Source organism: Phyllobates terribilis, unplaced genomic scaffold, assembly GCF_046119375.1.
Source record: "Phyllobates terribilis strain yellow unplaced genomic scaffold, ASM4611937v1 Scaffold_10__3_contigs__length_209671492, whole genome shotgun sequence".
NCBI classification, from domain to species: Eukaryota; Metazoa; Chordata; class Amphibia; order Anura; family Dendrobatidae; genus Phyllobates; species Phyllobates terribilis.
The window spans coordinates 209,093,484-209,103,559 of record NW_027362770.1 but is presented as its reverse complement, the minus strand read 5'-3'; the positions used below and the strand labels follow the sequence as shown (position 1 = coordinate 209,103,559).

General features: G+C 54.5%; 1 non-coding gene across 1 annotated transcript; it reads left to right on the top strand.

Moving 5' to 3' along the window:
- The first annotated feature begins 1,684 nt into the window (after positions 1 to 1,684).
- On the top strand, positions 1,685 to 1,838 carry LOC141164944 (5.8S ribosomal RNA). Its single transcript, XR_012250990.1, has one exon. It is a non-coding gene; the product is annotated as a 5.8S ribosomal RNA (ribosomal RNA).
- Positions 1,839 to 10,076: the final 8,238 nt, after the last annotated feature.

The following is a 10,076-nucleotide window of genomic DNA, read 5'->3' as shown; positions in this document are numbered from 1 at the left end:
TACCCACATTCCCACTTCAACATTCTTGGGAAGGGACCGAATCCTGATCTTTTACCAGGGGCAGCCGAAGTTGTGCCACAGGTGCGGCAGCCCCTCTCACTTCAGCGCGGGGTGCAAGGTGGAGAAGTGCGCGATGTGTGGAGGGGTGGGTCATCTGGCCGCAACCTGTAGGGACATTCGGTGTAATCTGTGTGGTGTCTTGGGACACCCGTTTAGTCGCTGTCCGCGCTCCTATGCCAATGTTGGCCTGAATTCGGGAGGTGCTGGTAGGGAGGAGGCGAGGACCAGACCAGCCGGTGAAGGGACTAGCGGCGGCGTAGGAAGTAAGGGACCGGTGAGGAGCAGAACTCCCCCTGAGGCGGGAGGGAAAGAACAGCGTCCGAGGAGAGTGGTGGAGAGGGACCAGGGGATTATGTCCCTGCCTCTGGTCCCTAGTTCGGGGGAGCATGCAGCTGAGGTCCCGGACAGTGAGATAAACGAAGAGGTCAGGAGGATGGTCAGGGAGGATGGGGCCACCTCTCCCTTATCCTCATCCAGTGAAGGTGTGGATGAGGGGGGGAATGAAGAGTGGCAACAGCAAAAGAAGAGGGAGAAGAAAAGGGTGAGGAAGAAGGGTAACTTGAAGGAGAAGGCCACCCGGGGCCAGATGCCAAAGGAAGGCTCTTCCTTCCTTCCTCCGGTGGAGCTCTCCAACTAGTACCAGGCCCTAAGCGAGTCTCCCTTGTCTTCAGATGGGGGGGAAGAGGGGGGTCTGGTGCTGGGGTTGCGGACAAGGATGTAGGGGCTAAAGGGGGCACCAGGCCCTCAACATCGGGGGTCGGGGAAATCGGGCCTCTGGTGGTGGGGGTCGACCCAGGGCCTCCTGACAAAGGCAAGGGTGCGCCTGAAACAGTTGTGCCCGTTAAAGTTGTGTCTGGAACAGCAGGTATGGATGTGTCGGTGTGCCTGAAACATGCTATATTGTCCTCTGAGGAGGAAAATGGAGCACATGTAAAGGGTAAGGGGGGTGGGAAGAAGGTCGCTGTCCAACCTGATCACTCATGATGGTGGCACTCACCCCGTTGACGCTGGCGACCATTAATGTTGCCAGCATAAAGTCTGATGCGGCTAGGTTCACGGCCTCTCATTTTCTCGGCCAGCTTGATGCCGACATTTTGTTTTTGCAGGAGACCAGGTTGGCCGATCTCACGTCCCTTAAAAAAGCTAAGAGGGAGTGGGTACACGGGCCTTCCTATTGGTCTCTTGTGCGGCTGGGATACTTCCGCTCTGCCTGAGCTACCCGCACGCGGAGGGGTGGCGACGGTCCAGCGAGGGTTATCGCCGTGCGGACGACGACGACGGGAGGGTGTGGGGAGCCCCTCTTGCTCCGTCGTCCCGACAGACGCCTGGACTCTCGGGGGGATCCTGCCGTGTTCCCCCCGCCCAGGAAAAAACCCACATGAAAGGCCGTCCCGGGTACCGTTCGCCCGTGCGCCCCTATACCCCTCTCCCCGGGGTTGCGGGACCGGGGGGTAGGTCGAGAAGTCTCGAGCCCTCCGTTGTTCCCCTCCCCGCCGGAGGGAGGGACGGCGGAGGCCAAGCACCCGGGGCAACAGGGCCAAGAAAAATCCCCTATGCACCCCCTCTGTTGCCGGCCGACGTACTGAAAAACTGGGCGCCCCAGAGCGCCCGGACCCAGAAGCGTGACTCTTAACGGTGGATCACTTGGCTCGCGCGTCGATGAAGAACGCAGCTAGCTGCGAGAATTAGTGTGAATTGCAGGACACATTGATCATCGACACTTCGAACGCACCTTGCGGCCCCGGGTTTCTCCCGGGGCTATGCCTGTCTGAGGGTCGCCCCTCCGTCGATCGCCTCCGTGGCGCGGCTGGGTTCCCGTCGCAAGGGATTTTCAGAGGGAGGCCCGACTCTTCGCACCCCGACGCCCTCTCTCTCTCTCCCTTACGTCCCCCCAAGGCTAGACCCACCCGCCCGGTTACCCTCCGCCCCGACCCGGAGCATGCTGTGAGGCTGTCTGTGGAGACACAGGGCTGCCTCCGGAGCTTCCAGGGGTTGGGGGGTAGCCGCCTGGGGCGGCGTGGAAGGGCACGCTCGCAGACCAGACTAAAGACCTCAGATCAGACGTGGCGACCCGCTGAATTTAAGCATATTAATAAGCGGAGGAAAAGAAACTAACCAGGATTCCCTCAGTAACGGCGAGTGAAGAGGGAAGAGCCCAGTGCTGAATCCCTGTCCGTCCGGCGGGCGTCGGGAAATGTGGCATACGGGAGACCGGACCACCTCGGCGTCGCTCGGGGGCCCGAGTCCTTCTAATAGTGGCCCCAGCCCGTGGACCGTGGTAGGCCGTGTATTCTACGGTTGGAATAAAAGTTCAGACGAACATTTGAATGACTTTATTATTGGTTGTAATTTTTCTCAGTTTTACACTGGTTTGGTGCACCTAATTGGGATGAGCCGAAAGGTGTTTAAGCCTAGCCGCTCAATAGGCTTCGCTATCGGCCTCATGATTTCCATATTGTCTGCTTGCTGGTTCTCTGAATGACTGGGGGAAGCCAATACAGGTGGCTGACTGTCGTCTCCATCAGTCCGCCTGTCGTCTCCATGAACCTGGCTGTCGTCTCCATCAGCCAGCCTGTCGTCTCCATCAACCTGGCTGTCATATCCATCAGCCCGCCTGTCGTCTCCATCAACCTGGCTGTCGTCTCCATCAGCCAGCCTGTTGGCTCCATCAGCCTGGCTGTCGTATCCATCAGCCCGCCTGTCGTCTCCATCAACCTGGCTGTCGTCTCCATCAGCCAGCCTTTCGGCTCCATCAGCCTGGCTGTCGTCTCCAACAGCCTGCCCCGAATTTATTACCAATTCATGGGCACGACACATATCCACAAGTGCTTTCTCCCGGTAAACTTTCTCAGCCATACCATTTGTGTGCGCCAGATATCGTGCGAATAAGTGTTTTTCGGAATCGGAATATCGTGAGAGAGTCCACGTTTCACATACACGTCGTACAAAATGGCTGGTGACATGTGGAAGGCTGTAGCTGTGGAGGAAAAACAATCAGTGCCTGTAGCTGCATATGATAATTTACACTGGATATTCTTCCCCCACCTTTCATGATAACGCCGGAGAGCAGCGGATGGGTTCATTACGACCTTCCCGGTACACGTCAGAAAAAAGTTTGCGATTTCTCGGCCAGCAGCAATGACAGGTCTGATATGTTCTGCATAGACTTTGAACCACTGAAAAAGAAAAAAAAACTTAATCTCGAGCCAGAGGGTATACCTCAAACGAGTTTTGCATGGGGACAACAGAGGGGTTTCAACCCCATGTGGAGTCGGGTAGCCCGGGTCCCCTGGCTTGTAGAAACCTTACCGAATGTTCTTCCTCTGAAAGCATGAACGATGCTACTTGAGTGGATGCACATTTGTGTGTTTTTACACCGACAATCGTCTTTCGAACACCGCGGTACATGTGATAGGTCCTCCCGTTCCACTCTGAAACCTAAGGTGTAAAAAGAAGGGAGATGATTGAGACGGTTCCGCAATGACCGCTGCCCATGCAGACTAACACTACTTACGGTCAAATTGCGAACAACACCTGGCCTTTGGAGGTGTCTTAGAATCAGAAGGGCCTGGAGGTACAGAATAACTTCCCTTCGGTCCTCTTCTGATCCCCGTCCTGGACATTCTCTATGCTCGCTAGAAATGTAGGTCTTGCTTCGTCCAGTATTTTCTGGCAGTCATTCGGTGTCTTGGAGGGCTTCATCAGCGTATCGTACCTGTGGGGTGAAATACAGTTATAGCACTTTTTTACCCAACAGCCGATGTTTGGTAAAAATCTCTCAGAATATTGGGTACCTCTTGCTCACTGAGTCTTGGCAGACTCCCCTGTACAAGGTCTTACGCAGGTCCTCCGTAAAGTTCATAAACACCTCACACGCCCTGTATAGCTGAGGATTCTCTATGCTCAGTTGTGTGCCCCTCAGCTGATAGATGGTGAATCGCCGAATGTGCTTCAGTATTTTGAGGGAGGTCTGGTTCGATAGTTTGAGGCTGCTGAGTTTTTTAAAAAAATCATTCACTTTTGTGGGTTTGGTTAAGTACTCCAGAGTTATAAATCTTGGGTTGATAAAGAAAAGAAACCGTGCAACATTCGATACCTCCTGGTTACAATTAGGGACCCCACGGGTTACTGTCAAATATGTGCGGAAGCTCTTCTACATGGGGCTATTCACTGAGTGACGCATATACAAGCCGGCGGCCGTTCTAGCCAGGGAGCTTTCGTTTCTCCATTGCCTAGACTGAATGTTTTGTGTGCTGCCATCCATGGCCTCAATGGTGTCCGACTCGGGGCATGGGGCTCCCTCAAAATTGTGTGCAGACTGTTCAGGGACAGGCGCGTCCATCATATGTGAATATGACTCCACAGGGGGCACGTAGCATGGGTGCAAACAGTCTGTTGGCGCCTGGGTCTGTCCTACAGAGGTCAGCGGTATGTTTTCTAACTGAAATGTAGGTTTGTTTACTATAAAATACCCACGGCTTTCGGCAAATGCTACCACATCTTCCAGGGATTGCAGAGGCTTGAGCTCGCTGAATAGTATAGCTGTGCCCTTAGCCGCGACAAGTCTAAGTCGATCTTTGGCGATAGCCAAGTTTTTTTTTATCTCCGAGACGCTTTCGGACCTCATGCACACCCTTCTCAGATGTGTGGACAGATATCTCGTCACCCTGTGGCACACGGGGCAAGTCAGCGGTGTACGTTGGTGGATGTGGGGAAATAAGCAACACAAACGTTCACTGCGGTTTTACAACCGTGCAACATGGGGTCCTCCGCAGCCTGGTGTGGCGGTTACATTCTCCTATATGTGGGCGACAAATAACTTCTACTTACCGCTTCATAGCGACACGTTTCCCGCAGTCAAATTGAGCTTTAAAGTCCTTGCATCTGCAGCGGAGGTGATCTGAATTTCTGCCGCACCCATCCAGGCTGCATCAGCCGCTCGGCTGATTAGTTTCCGCTCTAGCGGCTAATCACTGCTCTCGCGTAACAGGTGATGAGTCGCTCGCACGGGTGCAAATCACCTGTAGTGCTGCTGGAAATATTCAAACCTGGATATATTCCTCCTTATCTTCTATACGGCATCACAGGGGTTGAGGCACCCATAAGGCAGCCACCTGCACGGTTGAAAAGCATCAGCAGCGTTGACGGAAAAAACCTAACCTATCTCATATACGTTTGTTCTATTGCGCTATATGAGAGGAACCTAATTTTCAGACATTTGGTTTGCGAGGTTAGCTTATGGGAAATATCTGTGTGCAGGAAACTTCCAGAGAGGTAGGAAATGTCAGTGAGCGCATCCGATTTCAGTTCCAGAGCGATTTGCCCGATGAGTCCTTCACACTTAGTCGTTTTCAGCCAAATTTCTGACTTTTTGAAAATTTCAATTTTTTGGGAAAATATCCAGTAAATGAGGGAATAATATATGTGAGGGTACCCCAGAAGAGTTCCAAATGTGTGGGTGAAATATATATCCCACGGGGGTAAAATTGAAAAAAAGTTGAAAAACTGTCCCCGGTTGCCCACTAGATGTTGCCAAAGAGGCAAAAAGTGAAAAAGAGCCAGAATGAGGAAATTCTTGTGAGCCGAATCCAGGTGACACTACCAAGCGATGGGACACTTTTTTGCAAGTGTCCCTGTAGAGGGTATAGGGTGACACTCCATGCAAATACTCAGTTTTGCAGACCACCGGAAGAATATATGAGAGAGAGGTACCTCTCAGCCCCGACACATTTCGACTCCCGATGAGTACTTCATACTTAGTCGTTTTTTTGGCAAATTTCTGACTCTTTGAAAATTTCACTTTTTTGTGAAAATTTCCACTAAATGAGGGAATACTATGTTATAGGGCATCCCAGGAGGGCTCCAAATGTGTGAGTAAAATATATATCCCACGTGGGGAAAATTGAAAAAAAGTTGAAAAAAAAATTTTGTGGACTTAGAAAATTTTTCAACTTGTGTCAGACTTCCACAGAGGGGAAAATGTGAGTGAGCGCATCCGATTTCAGTTCCAGAGCGATTCGCCCGATGAGTCCTTCATACTTAGTCGTTTTCAGAAGTCAGAATTTTGACTTCCAGGACCCGCCAAACGTTGGTAAATTGAATCCGCTCACCAGTTCCAAGTGTTTTGAGGTGTCCCCGGTTGCAGTAATGCAGCCTGCCCACTAGATGTCGAAAAAGAGACAAAAAGTGAAAAAGAACCAGAATGAGGAAATTCCAGGGAGCCGAATCCGCCTGACAGTTCCAGGCGATCGGGTACTTTTTGGCATGCGTCCCTAAAGTGGGTATAGGGTGACACTCCATGCAAAGACCCAGTTTTGCACACCACCGGCAGAATATATGAGAGAGAGGTACCTCTCAGGCCCGACACATTTCGACTCATTTAAGCTGGTTTTCACCTCCGTAGGCCCGGCTACGCGTTTTGGCTATGAGTCCCTGTTCGGCTGGAGGTCTGCACCTTGGCTGAACCCAGGCTTCCGCAGCTGCGTGGGGGGACTTTTGCTGGTTGCCTATCCAAAGTCAGAGAGGTGTTCCTGGGTTGAAGTGAGCCTGGCCAGACCCCCCCCCCGCGGGCCCTGGTTCTCCACATGGGGGTGCCGTCAAGGCTAAAATCTGGATTTTTAGGCTGAGGAGAGGCTCCATGAGGGCGGATGCTTTTGTGGCTTCGACCCCAGTGCTGTTCCACATCCAGTACCCCCTCTGCAAGGGCGCCTGTACCCGAGTTGCGCTTCCAGGACTTGTGGGCTCATATCTCTCGATGACAGGGGTTTGCAGCCTCCGTACGTGGGCCAGTCCCTACATGCACCCCTGCTCTTCCTCCGATCGATCTGGCACAGTGCTCCTGGGTGGGGAGGTGGCGCCGCTCGCTCGACCTGGGCTTTGGAGCCCGCGCCGGCTTAAGGTGAGCGGTCCCCTTCCTCCTCTACCCCCGGGCTTTTGACCCCTGTCTTTGGGCGTGCAAGCCGGACTCGCCTCCCATCCGTGGAGGTGGCTGAGCTGTGGGGAGTTTGACCCTACCCGAGCAAAGTCAGCGGTCCAATGACCCGCACGGGCGAACGCCGGGGTGCCCACCCACCCACGCGTGGGGGCATCCTTTTGAGGTTACGGGTGTGAGGGACTACGCTGGAGGGTGACGCCGACACGGCCAGGCCGATAACAACCCTCGCGACCTCCGCGTCGCTGGGTTAGTGCCAGAGCCGCGACGGAACCTGACGGCCAGTTCCCCTCTCCAAATCCTCATGCCTGTCCGCCGGTGGGTTGAGGACCCCCCACGGCGGAGGCAGGTCTAAGCCAGACGGTGGTGCCGCATAGGCTTCCCCCACATGCCATCTCCCTGAGCGACCCTGTGTGTCGTCTTGGGTGCGGTTGGTGAGACGGGGCGGCTGTGGCATCCTTCGGAGGCCAGTCACCTCGCCCTCCCCGTGCAAGGGGTGTTTTCCAGACGCCTGCCGCTTCGGGACCATGCACCCCACAGCGAGCCGCTTTTCCCGTACAGGTCCCCGCACAGGCCTCTCAGCTCCCCTCGCTGCGATCTATTGAAAGCCATCCCTCGAAACAAGCTTTTGTCCCTCCCAAGGAGTTTGCCTCCCCTCCTAAGGGAACCCTGGATGCCAAAGGGGCCTGATCAACCCCCCCACGCCATAAGGCTGCTGGTTTCATAGGCTGCTCTCAAACTCAGATTTTGCAAAACAAATCACAAGCCTCCTTGGCAGCGACAGCTATGACCGATGTGGGACACATTGTGAGCTGCCGGGCCGCGAACCCACCACGCCAAAAAGCCTCCGCCCGCGAGTAGATGTATTCGGAAGGGGGCTTAATAGTCGCCCCCGTGGAAGTCGGTGGAGGGCTTAATATTCGCCTTGTGGTAGTCGGTGGAGGTCTTAATAGTGCTGCGGTGTCCAGAAACAGTTCCAGAATTTTGGGCTGAGGCTCCCCAGTCTTCCTCTATAGAGAGGGGAAATATGTGTGAGGGTACACCAGGAGTGTTCCAAATGTATGGGTGAAATATATATCCCACAGGGGGGAAATTGAAAAAAAGTTGAAAAAATTATTTTTGTGGACTTAGAAAATTTTCACACATGTGTCAGACTTCCAGAGAGGGGAACATGTCAGTGAGCGCTACCGATTTCAGTTCCAGAGCGATTCACCCGATGAGTCCTTCATACTTAGTCATTTTTTTGGCAAATTTCTGACTTTTTGAAAATTTCACTTTTTTGTGAAAATTTTTCTAAATGAGGGAATACTATGTTATAGGGCATCCCAGGAGGGCTCCAAATGTGTGGGTAAAATATATATCCCACGGGGGGAAAATTGAAAAAAAGTTGAAAAAAAAATTTTGTGGACTTAGAAAATTTTTCAACTTGTGTCAGACTTCCACAGAGGGGAAAATGTGAGTGAGCGCATCCGATTTCAGTTCCAGAGCGATTCGCCCGATGAGTCCTTCATACTTAGTCGTTTTCAGAAGTCAGAATTTTGACTTCCAGGACCCGCCAAACGTTGGTAAATTGAATCCGCTCACCAGTTCCAAGTGTTTTGAGGTGTCCCCGGTTGCAGTAATGCAGCCTGCCCACTAGATGTCGAAAAAGAGACAAAAAGTGAAAAAGAACCAGAATGAGGAAATTCCAGGGAGCCGAATCCGCCTGACAGTTCCAGGCGATCGGGTACTTTTTGGCATGCGTCCCTAAAGTGGGTATAGGGTGACACTCCATGCAAAGACCCAGTTTTGCACACCACCGGCAGAATATATGAGAGAGAGGTACCTCTCAGCCCCGACACATTTCGACTCATTTAAGCTGGTTTTCACCTCCGTAGGCCCGGGTACGCGTTTTGGCTATGAGTCCCTGTTCGGCTGGAGGTCTGCACCTTGGCTGAACCCAGGCTTCCGCAGCTGCGTGGGGGGACTTTTGCCGGTCGCCTATCCCAAGTCAGAGAGGTGTTCCTGGGTTGAAGTGAGCCTGGCCAGACCCCCCCCGCGGGCCCTGGTTCTCCACATGGGGGCGCCTCAAGGCTAAAATTTGGATTTTTAGGCTGAGGAGAGGCTCCATGAGGGCGGATGATTTTGTGGCTTTGACCCCAGTGCTGTTCCACATCCAGTACCCCCTCTGCAAGGGCGCCTGTACCCAAGTCGCGCTTCCAGGACTCGTGGGCACGTATCTCCCGACGACAGGGGTTTGCAGCCTCCGTACTTGGGCAAGTCCCTCCACGCACCCCTGCTCTTCCTCCGATAGATCTGGCGCAGCGCTCCCGGGTGGGGAGGTGGCGCCGCTCGCTCGGCCCGGGCTTTGGAGCCCGCGCCAGCTTAAGGTGAGCGGTCCCCTTCCTCCTCTACCCCCGGGCTTTCGACACCTATCTTTGGGCGCGCACGCCGGCCTCGCCTCCCGTCCGTGGAGGTGGCCGAGCCGTGGGGAGTTTTACCCGACCCAAGCGAAGGCAGCGGTCCGACGACCCGCACGTGCGATCGGCATGGTGCCCACCCACCAAGGCGTGGGGGCCCGTCGTCCTAATCGCTCCCTGTGCGGGGAAGCACAACTATCTCCGAGGGCGGCCCTTTTCTTCCAGATGTGCGTACACAGCCAGCGGAGGCCCGCGCCGCCCCTCGTGTCCGAACGAGCGGCCTCCGCGGCGGTGGCGACAGCAGCGGTGGTGGGTGGCGTCTCCGCGTCACTGCCGAGCTTCGCGCTTTCCAGTCTTTTCCTGGATCCCTATGTCAGTGGGGAGGACGACAGAGGTGTGGAGGCAGGCGAAGGGGGTTCTCACCGTGCAAGGGCGCCTGTACCCGAGTCGCGCTTCCAGGACTCGTGGGCACGTATCTCCCGACGACAGGGGTTTGCAGCCTCCGTACTTGGGCAAGTCCCTCCACGCACCCCTGCTCTTCCTCCGATCGATCTGGTGCAGCGCTCCCGGGTGGGGAGGTGGCGCCGCTCGCTTGGCCCGGGCTTTGGAGCCCGCGCCGGCTTAAGGTGAGCGGTCCCCTTCCTCCTCTACCCCCGGGCTTTCGACACCTATCTTTGGGCGCGCAC